The sequence below is a fragment of the Argiope bruennichi genome, chromosome 1 (assembly GCF_947563725.1).
Source record: "Argiope bruennichi chromosome 1, qqArgBrue1.1, whole genome shotgun sequence".
Classification (NCBI taxonomy): Eukaryota; Metazoa; Arthropoda; class Arachnida; order Araneae; family Araneidae; genus Argiope; species Argiope bruennichi.
This window is the reverse complement of record NC_079151.1, coordinates 133,822,264-133,832,065: the sequence shown is the minus strand read 5'-3', so window position 1 is coordinate 133,832,065 and position 9,802 is coordinate 133,822,264. Positions and strand designations below refer to the sequence as shown.

Sequence of the window (9,802 nt, the reverse complement as noted above, 5' to 3'; positions counted from 1 at the left end):
CCCAAATGAAAAGCTTTAACTTTTACTAAAAGAGCTCTTTTAATTGATGTTTGTTTTCATAAAAAGTGTGACCACACTTCTACATGAGAGGCACCGACGAGATTCGAACTCGTGATCTCCTGTTTACTAGACAGAAGCTTTAACCAACTAAGCCACGGCGCCTCGATTTAAGTGGGTTCGAATTTCTATCCCAAATGAAAAGCTCTAACTTTTACTAAAAGAGCTCTTTTAATTGATGTTTGTTTTCATAAAAAGTGTGCCCACACTTCTACATGAGAGGCACCGACGAGACTCGAACTCTTGATCTCCTGTTTACTAAACAGGCGCTTTAACCACCTAAGCCACGGCGCCTCGATTCAAATGGGTTCGAATTTCTATCCCAAATGAAAAGCTCTAACTTTTACTAAAAGAACTCTTTAAATTAATGTTTGTTTTCATAAAAAGTGTGACCACACTTCTACATGACAGGCACCGACGAGATTCGAACTCGTGATCTCCTGTTCTCTTGACAGGCGCTTTAACCAACTAAGCCACGGCGCCTCGATTCAAGTGGGTTCGAATTTCTATCCCAAATGAAAAGCTCTAACTTTTACTAAAAGAGGTCTTTTAATTGATGTTTGTTTTCATAAAAAGTGTGCCCACACTTCTACATGAGAGGCACCGACGAGATTCGAACTCGTGATCTCCTGTTTACTAGACAGGCGCTTTAACCAACTAAGCCACGGCGCCTCGATTCCATTCGATTCGAATTACGATTCCAAATGAATATCTTTAAATTTTACTAAAATAGCTCTTTTAATTGATGTTAATTTTCTTTAAAAAGTGACCATACTTCTATAAGAAATCCACCGACGAGATTCTAAATCATTACCTCCTGGTCACTAGACAGGCGCTATAACCAACTTAGCCACGGCGCCTCGATGCCATAGGGTTCGAATTACGATTCCAAATGTCATGCTTTTAATTTTACTAATGAGCTCTTTTAATTCATGTATGTTTTCATAAAAATTCTGACCATACTTCAACATAAGAGGCACCGACGAGATTTGAACTCGTGATCTCCTGTTTACTAAACAGGCGCTTTAACTAACTAAGCCACGGCGCCTCGATTCAAGTGGGTTCGAATTTCTATCCCAAATCAAAAGCTCTAAGTTTTACTAAAAGAGCTCTTTTAATTGATGTTTGTTTTCATAAAAAGTGTGACCACACCTCTACATGAGAGGCACCGACGAGATTCGAACTCGTGATCTCCTGTTTACTAGACAGGCGCTTTAACCGACTAAGCCACGGCGCCTCGATTCCAGTGGATTCGAATTACGATTCCAAATGAAAATCTTTAAATTTTACTAAAATAGCTCTTTTAATTGATGGTAATTTTCTTTAAAAAGTGACAATACTTCTATAAGAAAGGCACCGACGAGATTCTAAATCATTACCTTCTGGTCACTAGACAGGCGCTATAACCAAATTAGCCACGGCGCCTCGATTCAAATGGGTTCGAATTTCTATCCCAAATGAAAAGCTCTAACTTTTACTAATAGAGCTCTTTTAATTGATGTTTGTTTTCATAAAAAGTGTGACCACACTTCTACATGAGAGGCACCGACGAGATTCGAACTCGTGATCTCCTGTTTACTAGACAGGCGCTTTAACCACCTAAGCCACGGCGCCTCGATTCAAATGGGTTCGAATTTCTATCCCAAATGAAAAGCTCTAACTTTTACTAATAGAGCTCTTTTAATTGATGTTTGTTTTCATAAAAAGTGTGACCACACTTCTACATGATAGGCACCGACGAGATTCGAACTCGTGATCTCATGTTTACTAGACAGGCGCTTTAACCAACTAAGCCACGGCGCCTCGATTCAAGTGGATTAAAATTTCTATCCCAAATGAAAAGCTCTAACTTTTACTAAAAGAGCTCTTTTAATTGATGTTTGTTTTCATAAAAAGTGTGCCCACACTTCTACATGAGAGGCACCGACGAGATTCGAACTCGTGATCTCTTGTTTACTAGACAGGCGCTTTAACCAACTAAGCCACGGCGCCTCGATTCCAATCGATTCAAATTACGATTCCAAATGAAAATCTTTAAATTTTACTAAAATAGCTCTTTTAATTGATGTTAATTTTCTTAAAAAAGTGACCATACTTCTATAAGAAAGGCACCGACGAGATTCTAAATCATTACCTCCTGGTCACTAGACAGGCGCTATAACCAAATTAGCCACGGCGCCTCGATGCCATAGGGTTCGAATTACGATTCCAATTGTCATGCTTTAAATTTTACTAATGAGCTCTTTTAATTCATGTATGTTTTCATAAAAAATCTCACCACACTTCTACATAAGAGGCACCGACGAGACTCGAACTCGTGATCTCCTGTTTACTAGACAGGCGCTTTAACCACCTAAGCCACGGCGCCTCGATTCAAATGGGTTCGAATTTCTATCCCAAATGAAAAGCTCTAACTTTTACTAAAAGAGTTCTCTTAATTGATGTTTGTTTTCATAAAAAGTGTGACCACACTTCTACATGAGAGGCAACGACGAGATTTGAACTCGTGATCTCCTGTTTACTAGACAGGCGCTTTAACCTACTAAGCCACGGCGCCACGATTTCATTCGATTCGAATTACGATTCCAAATAAAAATCTTTAAATTTTTTTTAAAATAGCTCTTTTAATTGATGTTAATTTTCTTAAAAAAGTGACCATACTTCTATAAGAAAGGCACCGACGAGATTCTAAATAATTACCTCCTGGTCACTAGACAGGCGCTATAACCAACTTAGCCACGGCGCCTCGATGCCATAGGGTTCGAATTACGATTCCAAATGTCATGCTTTAAATTTTACTAATGAGCTCTTTTAATTCATGTATGTTTTCATAAAAAATCTGACCACACTTCTACATAAGAGGCACCGACGAGATTCGAACTCGTGATCTCCTGTTTACTAGACAGGCGCTTTAACCGACTAAGCCACGGCGCCTCGATTCCAGTGGATTCAAATTACGATTCCAAATGAAAATCTTTAAATTTTACTAAAATAGCTCTTTTAATTGATGGTAATTTTCTTTAAAAAGTGACAATACTTCTATAAGAAAGGCACCGACGAGATTCTAAATCATTACCTTCTGGTCACTAGACAGGCGCTATAACCAAATTAGCCACGGCGCCTCGATTCAAATGGGTTCGAATTTCTATCCCAAATGAAAAGCTCTAACTTTTACTAATAGAGCTCTTTTAATTGATGTTTGTTTTCATAAAAAGTGTGACCACACTTCTACATGAGAGGCACCGACGAGATTCGAACTCGTGATCTCCTGTTTACTAGACAGGCGCTTTAACCACCTAAGCCACGGCGCCTCGATTCAAATGGGTTCGAATTTCTATCCCAAATGAAAAGCTCTAACTTTTACTAATAGAGCTCTTTTAATTGATGTTTGTTTTCATAAAAAGTGTGACCACACTTCTACATGATAGGCACCGACGAGATTCGAACTCGTGATCTCATGTTTACTAGACAGGCGCTTTAACCAACTAAGCCACGGCGCCTCGATTCAAGTGGATTAAAATTTCTATCCCAAATGAAAAGCTCTAACTTTTACTAAAAGAGCTCTTTTAATTGATGTTTGTTTTCATAAAAAGTGTGCCCACACTTCTACATGAGAGGCACCGACGAGATTCGAACTCGTGATCTCTTGTTTACCAGACAGGCGCTTTAACCAACTAAGCCACGGCGCCTCGATTCCAATCGATTCAAATTACGATTCCAAATGAAAATCTTTAAATTTTACTAAAATAGCTCTTTTAATTGATGTTAATTTTCTTAAAAAAGTGACCATACTTCTATAAGAAAGGCACCGACGAGATTCTAAATCATTACCTCCTGGTCACTAGACAGGCGCTATAACCAAATTAGCCACGGCGCCTCGATGCCATAGGGTTCGAATTACGATTCCAATTGTCATGCTTTAAATTTTACTAATGAGCTCTTTTAATTCATGTATGTTTTCATAAAAAAATCTCACCACACTTCTACATAAGAGGCACCGACGAGACTCGAACTCGTGATCTCCTGTTTACTAGACAGGCGCTTTAACCACCTAAGCCACGGCGCCTCGATTCAAATGGGTTCGAATTTCTATCCCAAATGAAAAGCTCTAACTTTTACTAAAAGAGCTCTCTTAATTGATGTTTGTTTTCATAAAAAGTGTGACCACACTTCTACATGAGAGGCAACGACGAGATTTGAACTCGTGATCTCCTGTTTACTAGACAGGCGCTTTAACCTACTAAGCCACGGCGCCTCGATTTCATTCGATTCGAATTACGATTCCAAATAAAAATCTTTAAATTTTTTTTAAAATAGCTCTTTTAATTGATGTTAATTTTCTTAAAAAAGTGACCATACTTCTATAAGAAAGGCACCGACGAGATTCTAAATAATTACCTCCTGGTCACTAGACAGGCGCTATAACCAACTTAGCCACGGCGCCTCGATGCCATAGGGTTCGAATTACGATTCCAAATGTCATGCTTTAAATTTTACTAATGAGCTCTTTTAATTCATGTATGTTTTCATAAAAAATCTGACCACACTTCTACATAAGAGGCACCGACGAGATTCGAACTCGTGATCTCCTGTTTACTAGACAGGCGCTTTAACCGACTAAGCCACGGCGCCTCGATTCCAGTGGATTCGAATTACGATTCCAAATGAAAATCTTTAAATTTTACTAAAATAGCTCTTTTAATTGATGGTAATTTTCTTTAAAAAGTGACAATACTTCTATAAGAAAGGCACCGACGAGATTCTAAAACATTACCTTCTGGTCACTAGACAGGCGCTATAACCAAATTAGCCACGGCGCCTCGATGCCATAGAGTTCGAATTAAGATTCCAATTGTTATGCTTTAAATTTTACTAATGAGCTCTTTTAATTCATGTATGTTTTCATAAAAAACCTCACCACACTTCTACATAAGAGGCACCGACGAGACTCGAACTCGTGATCTCCTGTTTACTAGACAGGCGCTTTAACCAACTAAGCCACGGTGCCTCGATTCAAGTGGGTTCGAATTTCTATCCCAAATGAAAAGCTCTAACTTTTACTAAAAGAGCTCTTTTAATTGATGTTTGTTTTCATAAAAAGTGTTACCACACTTCTACATGAAAGGCACCGACGAGATTCGGACTCGTGATCTCCTGTTTACTAGACAGGCGCTTTAACCAACTAAGCCACGGCGCCTCGATTCCATTTGATTCGAATTACGATTCCAAATGAAAATCTTTAAATTTTTTTTAAAATAGCTCTTTTAATTAATGTTAATTTTCTTAAAAAAGTGACCATACTTCTATAAGAAAGGCACCGACGAGATTCTAAATAATTACCTCCTGGTCACTAGACAGGCGCTATAAACAACTTAGCCACGGCGCCTCGATGCTATAGGGTTCGAATTACGATTCCAAATGTCATGCTTTAAATTTTACTAATGAGCTCTTTTAATTCATGTATGTTTTCATAAAAAAACTGACCACACTTCTACATGAGAGGCACCGACGAGAATCGAACTCATAACTTCCTGTTTACTAGACAGGCGCTTTAACCACCTAAGCCACGGCGCCTCGATTCAAATGGGTTCGAATTTCTATCCCAAATGAAAAGCTCTAACTTTTACTAAAAGAGCTCTCTTAATTGATGTTTGTTTTCATAAAAAGTGTGACCACTCTTCTACATGAGAGGCACCGACGAGATTCGAACTCGTGATCTCCTGTTTACTAGACAGGCGCTTTAACCAACTAAGCCACGGCGCCTCGATTGCATTCGATTCGAATTACGATTCCAAATGAAAATCTTTAAATTTTTTTTAAAATAGCTCTTTTAATTGATGTTAATTTTCTTAAAAAAGTGACCATACTTCTATAAGAAAGGCACCGACGAGATTCTAAATAATTACCTCCTGGTCACTAGACAGGCGCTATAACCAACTTAGCCACGGCGCCTCGATGCCATAGGGTTCGAATTACGATTCCAAATGTCATGCTTTAAATTTTACTAATGAGCTCTTTTAATTCATGTATGTTTTCATAAAAAATCTGACCACACTTCTACATAAGAGGCACCGACGAGACTCGAACTCGTGATCTCCTGTTTACTAGACAGGCGCTTTAACCAACTAAGCAACGGCGCCTCGATTCAAGTGGGTTCGAATTTCTATCCCAAATTAAAAGCTCTAACTTTTACTAAAAGAGCTCTTTTAATTGATGTTTGTTTTCATAAAAAGTGTGACCACACTTCTACATGAGAGGCACCGACGAGATTCGAACTCGTGATCTCATGTTTACTAGACAGGCGCTTTAACCAACTAAGCCACGGCGCCTCGATTCAAGTGGGTTAAAATTTCTATCCCAAATGAAAAGCTCTAACTTTTACTAAAAGAGCTCTTTTAATTGATGTTTGTTTTCATAAAAAGTGTGCCCACACTTCTACATGAGAGGCACCGACGAGACTCGAACTCGTGATCTCCTGTCTACTAGACAGGCGCTTTAACCACCTAAGCCACGGCGCCTCGATTCAAATGGGTTCGAATTTCTATCCCAAATGAAAAGCTCTAACTTTTACTAAAAGAGCTCTTTTAATTGATGTTTGTTTTCATAAAAAGTGCGCCCACACTTCTACATGAGAGGCACCGATGAGATTCGAACTCGTGATCTCCTGTTTACTAGACAGGCGCTTTAACCAACTAAGCCACGGCGCCTCGATTCCAATGGGTTCGAATTTCTATCCCAAATGAAAAGTTTTAACTTTTACTAAAAGAGCTCTTTTAATTGATGTCTGTTTTCATAACAAATTTGAACACACTTCTACATGAGAGGCAAAAACGAGATTCGAACTCGTGATCTCCTGTTTACTAGACAGGCGCTTTAACCAACTAAGCCACGGCGCCTCGATTCCGATGGGTTCGAATATCTATCCCAAATGAAAAGCTCTAACTTTTACTAAAAGAGCTCTTTTAATTGATGTCTTTTTTCATAAAAAATTTGACCACACTTCTACATGAGAAGCACCGACGAGAATCGAACTCATAATTTCCTGTTTACTAGACAGGCGCTTTAACCACCTAAGCCACGGGGCCTCGATTCAAATGGGTTCGAATTTCTATCCCAAATGAAAAGCTCTAACTTTTACTAAAAGAGCTCTCTTAATTGATGTTTGTTTTCATAAAAAGTGTGACCACACTTCTACATGAGAGGCACCGACGAGATTCGAACTCGTGATCTCCTGTTTACTAGACAGGCGCTTTAACCAACTAAGCCACGGCGCCTCGATTCCATTCGATTCGAATTACGATTCCAAATGAAAATCTTTAAATTTTTTTTAAAATAGCTCTTTTAATTGATGTTAATTTTCTTAAAAAAGTGACCATACTTCTATAAGAAAGGCACCGACGAGATTCTAAATAATTACCTCCTGGTCACTAGACAGGCGCTATAACCAACTTAGCCACGGCGCCTCGATGCCATAGGGTTCGAATTACGATTCCAAATGTCATGCTTTAAATTTTACTAATGAGCTCTTTTAATTCATGTATGTTTTCATAAAAAATCTAACCACACTTCTACATAAGAGGCACCGACGAGATTCGAACTCGTGATCTCCTGTTTACTAGACAGGCGCTTTAACCGACTAAGCCACGGCGCCTCGATTCCAGTGGATTCGAATTACGATTCCAAATGAAAATCTTTAAATTTTACTAAAACAGCTCTTTTAATTGATGGTAATTTTCTTTAAAAAGTGACAATACTTCTATAAGAAAGGCACCGACAAGATTCTAAATCATTACCTTCTGGTCACTAGACAGGCGCTATAACCAAATTAGCCACGGCGCCTCGATGCCATAGAGTTCGAATTGCGATTCCAATTGTTATGCTTAAAATTTTACTAATGAGCTCTTTTAATTCATGTATGTTTTCATAAAAAACCTCACCACACTTCTACATAAGAGGCACCGACGAGACTCGAACTCGTGATCTCCTGTTTACTAGACAGGCGCTTTAACCAACTAAGCCACGGCGCCTCGATTCAAGTGGGTTCGAATTTCTATCCCAAATGAAAAGCTCTAACTTTTACTAAAAGAGCTCTTTTAATTGATGTTTGTTTTCATAAAAAGTGTGACCACACTTCTACATGAAAGGCACCGACGAGATTCGAACTCGTGATCTCCTGTTTACTAGACAGGCGCTTTAACCAACTAAGCCACGGCGCCTCGATTCCATTCGATTCGAATTACGATTCCAAATGAAAATCTTTAAATTTTTTTTTAAAATAGCTCTTTTAATTGATGTTAATTTTCTTAAAAAAGTGACCATACTTCTATAAGAAAGGCACCGACGAGATTCTAAATAATTACCTCCTGGTCACTAGACAGGCGCTATAAACAACTTAGCCACGGCGCCTCGACGCTATAGGGTTCGAATTACGATTCCAAATGTCATGCTTTAAATTTTACTAATGAGCTCTTTTAATTCATGTATGTTTTCATAAAAAATCTGACCACACTTCTACATGAGAGGCACCGACGAGAATCGAACTCATAACTTCCTGTTTACTAGACAGGCGCTTTAACCACCTAAGCCACGGCGCCTCGATTCAAATGGGTTCGAATTTCTATCCCAAATGAAAAGCTCTAACTTTTACTAAAAGAGCTCTCTTAATTGATGTTTGTTTTCATAAAAAGTGTGACCACACTTCTACATGAGAGGCACCGACGAGATTCGAACTCGTGATCTCCTGTTTACTAGACAGGCGCTTTAACCAACTAAGCCACGGCGCCTCGATTCCATTCGATTCGAATTACGATTCCAAATGAAAATCTTTAAATTTTTTTTAAAATAGCTCTTTTAATTGATGTTAATTTTCTTAAAAAAGTGACCATACTTCTATAAGAAAGGCACCGACGAGATTCTAAATAATTACCTCCTGGTCACTAGACAGGCGCTATAACCAACTTAGCCACAGCGCCTCGATGCCATAGGGTTCGAATTAAGATTCCAAATGTCATGCTTTAAATTTTACTAATGAGCTCTTTTAATTCATGTATGTTTTCATAAAAAATCTGACCACACTTCTACATAAGAGGCACCGACGAGACTCGAACTCGTGATCTCCTGTTTACTAGACAGGCGCTTTAACCAACTAAGCCACGGCGCCTCGATTCAAGAGGGTTCGAATTTCTATCCCAAATTGAAAGCTCTAACTTTTACTAAAAGAGCTCTTTTAATTGATGTTTGTTTTCATAAAAAGTGTGACCACACTTCTACATGAGAGGCACCGACGAGATTCGAACTCGTGATCTCATGTTTACTAGACAGGCGCTTTAACCAACTAAGCCACGGTGCCTCGATTCAAGTGGGTTAAAATTTCTATCCCAAATGAAAAGCTCTAACTTTTACTAAAAGAGCTCTTTTAATTGATGTTTGTTTTCATAAAAAGTGTGCCCACACTTCTACATGAGAGGCACCGACGAGACTCGAACTCGTGATCTCCTGTCTACTAGACAGGCGCTTTAACCACCTAAGCCACGGCGCCTCGATTCCAATGGGTTCGAATTTCTATCCCAAATGAAAAGTTTTAACTTTTACTAAAAGAATTCTTTTAATTGATGTCTGTTTTCATAACAAAATTGAACACACTGCTACATGAGAGGCAAAGACCAGATTCGAACTCGTGATCTCCTGTTTACTAGACAGGCGCTTTAACCAACGAAGCCACGGCGCCTAGATTCCGATGGGTTCG

At 38.9% G+C, this 9,802-nt stretch overlaps 35 non-coding genes across 35 annotated transcripts; all 35 read right to left on the bottom strand.

The window, feature by feature from the left end:
• Positions 1-88: 88 nt before the first annotated feature.
• Trnat-agu (transfer RNA threonine (anticodon AGU)) lies at positions 89-162 on the bottom strand. Its single transcript has one exon. It is a non-coding gene; the product is annotated as a tRNA-Thr (tRNA).
• A 115-nt stretch (positions 163-277) lies between these two features.
• Trnat-agu (transfer RNA threonine (anticodon AGU)) lies at positions 278-351 on the bottom strand. The gene has a single exon. It is a non-coding gene; the product is annotated as a tRNA-Thr (tRNA).
• A 115-nt stretch (positions 352-466) lies between these two features.
• Positions 467-540, bottom strand: Trnas-aga (transfer RNA serine (anticodon AGA)). Its single transcript has one exon. It is a non-coding gene; the product is annotated as a tRNA-Ser (tRNA).
• A 115-nt stretch (positions 541-655) lies between these two features.
• Trnat-agu (transfer RNA threonine (anticodon AGU)) lies at positions 656-729 on the bottom strand. The gene has a single exon. It is a non-coding gene; the product is annotated as a tRNA-Thr (tRNA).
• A 302-nt stretch (positions 730-1,031) lies between these two features.
• On the bottom strand, positions 1,032-1,105 carry Trnat-agu (transfer RNA threonine (anticodon AGU)). Its single transcript has one exon. It is a non-coding gene; the product is annotated as a tRNA-Thr (tRNA).
• A 115-nt stretch (positions 1,106-1,220) lies between these two features.
• On the bottom strand, positions 1,221-1,294 carry Trnat-agu (transfer RNA threonine (anticodon AGU)). Its single transcript has one exon. It is a non-coding gene; the product is annotated as a tRNA-Thr (tRNA).
• Positions 1,295-1,597: 303 nt separating this feature from the next.
• Positions 1,598-1,671, bottom strand: Trnat-agu (transfer RNA threonine (anticodon AGU)). Its single transcript has one exon. It is a non-coding gene; the product is annotated as a tRNA-Thr (tRNA).
• A 115-nt stretch (positions 1,672-1,786) lies between these two features.
• Trnat-agu (transfer RNA threonine (anticodon AGU)) lies at positions 1,787-1,860 on the bottom strand. The gene has a single exon. It is a non-coding gene; the product is annotated as a tRNA-Thr (tRNA).
• Positions 1,861-1,975: 115 nt separating this feature from the next.
• Positions 1,976-2,049, bottom strand: Trnat-agu (transfer RNA threonine (anticodon AGU)). The gene has a single exon. It is a non-coding gene; the product is annotated as a tRNA-Thr (tRNA).
• Positions 2,050-2,351: 302 nt separating this feature from the next.
• On the bottom strand, positions 2,352-2,425 carry Trnat-agu (transfer RNA threonine (anticodon AGU)). The gene has a single exon. It is a non-coding gene; the product is annotated as a tRNA-Thr (tRNA).
• A 115-nt stretch (positions 2,426-2,540) lies between these two features.
• Positions 2,541-2,614, bottom strand: Trnat-agu (transfer RNA threonine (anticodon AGU)). Its single transcript has one exon. It is a non-coding gene; the product is annotated as a tRNA-Thr (tRNA).
• A 303-nt stretch (positions 2,615-2,917) lies between these two features.
• Trnat-agu (transfer RNA threonine (anticodon AGU)) lies at positions 2,918-2,991 on the bottom strand. Its single transcript has one exon. It is a non-coding gene; the product is annotated as a tRNA-Thr (tRNA).
• Positions 2,992-3,294: 303 nt separating this feature from the next.
• Positions 3,295-3,368, bottom strand: Trnat-agu (transfer RNA threonine (anticodon AGU)). Its single transcript has one exon. It is a non-coding gene; the product is annotated as a tRNA-Thr (tRNA).
• A 115-nt stretch (positions 3,369-3,483) lies between these two features.
• Trnat-agu (transfer RNA threonine (anticodon AGU)) lies at positions 3,484-3,557 on the bottom strand. The gene has a single exon. It is a non-coding gene; the product is annotated as a tRNA-Thr (tRNA).
• A 115-nt stretch (positions 3,558-3,672) lies between these two features.
• Positions 3,673-3,746, bottom strand: Trnat-ggu (transfer RNA threonine (anticodon GGU)). The gene has a single exon. It is a non-coding gene; the product is annotated as a tRNA-Thr (tRNA).
• Positions 3,747-4,049: 303 nt separating this feature from the next.
• On the bottom strand, positions 4,050-4,123 carry Trnat-agu (transfer RNA threonine (anticodon AGU)). Its single transcript has one exon. It is a non-coding gene; the product is annotated as a tRNA-Thr (tRNA).
• A 115-nt stretch (positions 4,124-4,238) lies between these two features.
• Positions 4,239-4,312, bottom strand: Trnat-agu (transfer RNA threonine (anticodon AGU)). Its single transcript has one exon. It is a non-coding gene; the product is annotated as a tRNA-Thr (tRNA).
• Positions 4,313-4,615: 303 nt separating this feature from the next.
• Positions 4,616-4,689, bottom strand: Trnat-agu (transfer RNA threonine (anticodon AGU)). The gene has a single exon. It is a non-coding gene; the product is annotated as a tRNA-Thr (tRNA).
• Positions 4,690-4,991: 302 nt separating this feature from the next.
• On the bottom strand, positions 4,992-5,065 carry Trnat-agu (transfer RNA threonine (anticodon AGU)). The gene has a single exon. It is a non-coding gene; the product is annotated as a tRNA-Thr (tRNA).
• Positions 5,066-5,180: 115 nt separating this feature from the next.
• Trnat-agu (transfer RNA threonine (anticodon AGU)) lies at positions 5,181-5,254 on the bottom strand. Its single transcript has one exon. It is a non-coding gene; the product is annotated as a tRNA-Thr (tRNA).
• Positions 5,255-5,557: 303 nt separating this feature from the next.
• Positions 5,558-5,631, bottom strand: Trnat-agu (transfer RNA threonine (anticodon AGU)). The gene has a single exon. It is a non-coding gene; the product is annotated as a tRNA-Thr (tRNA).
• Positions 5,632-5,746: 115 nt separating this feature from the next.
• Positions 5,747-5,820, bottom strand: Trnat-agu (transfer RNA threonine (anticodon AGU)). The gene has a single exon. It is a non-coding gene; the product is annotated as a tRNA-Thr (tRNA).
• Positions 5,821-6,123: 303 nt separating this feature from the next.
• Trnat-agu (transfer RNA threonine (anticodon AGU)) lies at positions 6,124-6,197 on the bottom strand. The gene has a single exon. It is a non-coding gene; the product is annotated as a tRNA-Thr (tRNA).
• A 115-nt stretch (positions 6,198-6,312) lies between these two features.
• Trnat-agu (transfer RNA threonine (anticodon AGU)) lies at positions 6,313-6,386 on the bottom strand. The gene has a single exon. It is a non-coding gene; the product is annotated as a tRNA-Thr (tRNA).
• Positions 6,387-6,501: 115 nt separating this feature from the next.
• Positions 6,502-6,575, bottom strand: Trnat-agu (transfer RNA threonine (anticodon AGU)). Its single transcript has one exon. It is a non-coding gene; the product is annotated as a tRNA-Thr (tRNA).
• Positions 6,576-6,690: 115 nt separating this feature from the next.
• Trnat-agu (transfer RNA threonine (anticodon AGU)) lies at positions 6,691-6,764 on the bottom strand. Its single transcript has one exon. It is a non-coding gene; the product is annotated as a tRNA-Thr (tRNA).
• A 493-nt stretch (positions 6,765-7,257) lies between these two features.
• On the bottom strand, positions 7,258-7,331 carry Trnat-agu (transfer RNA threonine (anticodon AGU)). Its single transcript has one exon. It is a non-coding gene; the product is annotated as a tRNA-Thr (tRNA).
• A 303-nt stretch (positions 7,332-7,634) lies between these two features.
• On the bottom strand, positions 7,635-7,708 carry Trnat-agu (transfer RNA threonine (anticodon AGU)). Its single transcript has one exon. It is a non-coding gene; the product is annotated as a tRNA-Thr (tRNA).
• A 302-nt stretch (positions 7,709-8,010) lies between these two features.
• Positions 8,011-8,084, bottom strand: Trnat-agu (transfer RNA threonine (anticodon AGU)). Its single transcript has one exon. It is a non-coding gene; the product is annotated as a tRNA-Thr (tRNA).
• Positions 8,085-8,199: 115 nt separating this feature from the next.
• Positions 8,200-8,273, bottom strand: Trnat-agu (transfer RNA threonine (anticodon AGU)). Its single transcript has one exon. It is a non-coding gene; the product is annotated as a tRNA-Thr (tRNA).
• Positions 8,274-8,577: 304 nt separating this feature from the next.
• Trnat-agu (transfer RNA threonine (anticodon AGU)) lies at positions 8,578-8,651 on the bottom strand. Its single transcript has one exon. It is a non-coding gene; the product is annotated as a tRNA-Thr (tRNA).
• Positions 8,652-8,766: 115 nt separating this feature from the next.
• Positions 8,767-8,840, bottom strand: Trnat-agu (transfer RNA threonine (anticodon AGU)). Its single transcript has one exon. It is a non-coding gene; the product is annotated as a tRNA-Thr (tRNA).
• A 303-nt stretch (positions 8,841-9,143) lies between these two features.
• Positions 9,144-9,217, bottom strand: Trnat-agu (transfer RNA threonine (anticodon AGU)). Its single transcript has one exon. It is a non-coding gene; the product is annotated as a tRNA-Thr (tRNA).
• Positions 9,218-9,332: 115 nt separating this feature from the next.
• On the bottom strand, positions 9,333-9,406 carry Trnat-agu (transfer RNA threonine (anticodon AGU)). The gene has a single exon. It is a non-coding gene; the product is annotated as a tRNA-Thr (tRNA).
• A 115-nt stretch (positions 9,407-9,521) lies between these two features.
• Positions 9,522-9,595, bottom strand: Trnat-agu (transfer RNA threonine (anticodon AGU)). Its single transcript has one exon. It is a non-coding gene; the product is annotated as a tRNA-Thr (tRNA).
• Between the last annotated feature and the right edge of the window lie 207 nt (positions 9,596-9,802).